The sequence below is a fragment of the Aedes albopictus genome, chromosome 1 (assembly GCF_035046485.1).
Source record: "Aedes albopictus strain Foshan chromosome 1, AalbF5, whole genome shotgun sequence".
NCBI classification, from domain to species: Eukaryota; Metazoa; Arthropoda; class Insecta; order Diptera; family Culicidae; genus Aedes; species Aedes albopictus.
In genome coordinates, this window is record NC_085136.1 from 96997183 (window position 1) to 97000050 (window position 2868).

The following is a 2868-nucleotide window of genomic DNA, read 5'->3' on the forward strand; positions in this document are numbered from 1 at the left end:
CTTGGGGAAAATCCTGGAGACAACGATATGTGAACTCCTGTATATATGTCTGCAAGAAGCACTATACGAGTTCCTTTAAGTGTAAACTAAGCATTAGTTAAAACAACAATCAATATGAAACTGGCAATTCGCCCGTGAATCCAGTTACATCAATTTTCAATTACCCCAATCCCCCAGTACATACATCATTTATGAATGGACACAAGAAGGAGACGCTTTTGACGCTTCTCGCTGGTTATCATAGTTACCTTCGCCCATAGGCGACAAACGTAGGTTTGCCCCACCCCCAATATTTGCGATTTTTTAATTTTCCCATACAAAATATCCGAAAAAACAGGCTTTGTCCCCCCAATAATTTGACCAAGTTGGTGCGTCTGCCTTCGCCCGTTTAAAACACAACAAGTGGATAAAATAGATTGACATTTTTTAAAAGTATCTTTTTACAGTATTGAAGATGCGTTTATCCTTCCTGGAACCTTTTTGGAGTGGATCTCTCGGATTTATCCTGGTCGACTTACCACATCAACGAACAATCCTAATTACCTGGTGCAGTACCGTATTACACCGGTTATACGACACCGACTGTTGTCGTATAACCGGGGTATACTTTTAATTCGACAAACTAGTCACCGTACACCACCATGCTCATTGAAATTTTGGCAACTCTATTTTTGTTTTTGTTTTGATTTCCGGATTTGTTATGAAACATAATTTAAGTAACAAATTTTAAAAACGACGTATAATCAATGGTGTAGCATTGATTATACGTCGTTTTCAAAATTTGTTACTGATTTCATCAAATATTGCTGTGGCGCGAATGAAAAGCTCGTTCTTTCTACGATTGTTGCCATCCTCAGTTCATTCCGGTTGGTCTCCAGGTGGTTTGGGTGTTGAATAGCACCAACTCAGAACTTCCGAAATTTGCGGCTGCAAGAGGAGTTGCTGCGGGTGCGAGTATAAGCGCAATATCAAACTGTTTTGCATTTACAGTGTACATCGCTGTGACATTTGAACACTTTTTAATTCGACATGTGTCGTATAAGCGGGGTACGAATTAAAAAGTGTCGTATTAAAACGTGTCGAACCAGAGGGGTAAGACGGTACGATGTGTCATCTTTTATATGTCATGTTTACTAGATTGCTCGCATGAATTCCTTTCCCTACAGTAACTGCGTCTCTACTAGAAATGGGTTGCAGAGGGTTGCAGGATACCCCATTGAGGTAATTTTCCTTGGATTTCTACATAATTTATTAGAATTTAATATTGCCTTTTTGAATCAGGACATGTTTTGCACTTGGTCCTACAGGACAACGCTGTTGCTAGTTGTCATCGAAGTATAGAGAGCCACGCTCATTTGATATGGACTTCCAGGAATTCCTAACCGACGAAATACGCCGAACCAATCGGCGGCCTTGTCAGTAACGTGTTGAGGACAGAATTGGATTCAGCAACGGGACGACGGGAGGAACGAAACTTCAACGGGCAGACGGAAAGACCGTCAGAACGACATGTCTACAAATGCGCTGTTCTACATTTCGCAAGGCCACAAGATGTTGGATAGGACGTCCCAGAATAGAACCAGAGGTACTAATTACCTCAAGGAGAGATGCGGGGCAATCTGTCATATTGCCCGTTGTGAAGGTTCATAGATTCCGACGCAAATAAATGATTAGGCTCATTTTCAACGTAGGAGCGTTATAAATGTTTTTTACAATGCAAAACTATCACCAAATATGTACCTAACAACACAGCGTAAAATATTCACCAGACGCGGTCTGGTTTTAAAAACATCCACGCAACTAATTTTCGTGCTGGAGTCTAAACAGGTGGAATCTCCGCAATATATGAACTTAAATATTTAATCGCGAAGCAGTGCAATATGTGAAAACCAATCTTATTGAAATAAAACATATCAACAATTTTTAAAATTTAGTTTTGTATAAACATAACATTTTGGGTCATTCTGAGTGCATTTTTACATTGTCGTCGTTACATAAAAATACGAGCAATATTCCAAGTCTTCATCATCTGCAGTCCACAGAATGCCAACTTCGGTGAGTTTTGGCCGAAATATTTCATCTTAGACGCTGGAAGCCAAGATTATCCTCAGGACGCTCTCAATTGAATTGGAACGCCTTTGGACCGAGTCTTTGGACCGCTTAGAGCTTTTTTTTTTCTTTTTTCCTACCACGCTCTTAATAACCTAGGATAGGATGTGACAACAGGAATTCGCCTGCCTTATTATTTTTTCTTTGATTTTGTTGAAGATGAAAATACAGTGCTGCCACTTTACTTTAATCCAAATCTTTCACACAATTTAAATTCAACGATTGAAATTTGGATGCATATTTCGCGTCGTAAATCACTATTTACAATTAAAATAGCATAACTTGCTAGTAAAATTGCTATCAAATGAAAAGTTCTTTCATTTATAGTGAAATATATCAAAAAATCAATTGATTTTGTATCAAATCAATGAATTTTATCAATTTTCAGGCATGCGAGTCACTTTAGGTTGATTTACATTTGAATGCTGACATATTTGAGTCGATTAAACTTGAATAGAAAAATGATTTTGAAGATTGGTATCACATGCTAAACCTGCAAACTAGCAACACGGCCAAACCAACAACAAAACGATCTGATCGCAGCAAACGGATATCATTTTCTACCAATCAGCGACTGGTCTCCGTTTGACAGCAAAATGATCTCAAATTTGTCTCAAGTCGGCTGACTACGTGACGCATCCTTATCCTAGTTAATGACTACACCGATAAATAATCTACTTTAACTGCTGCGAGGGCAGTTTTGCCCCTGAAAGACAGGTTCATCCTCTCGGCGACTTTCAGCGTAGCTGATACATTTTT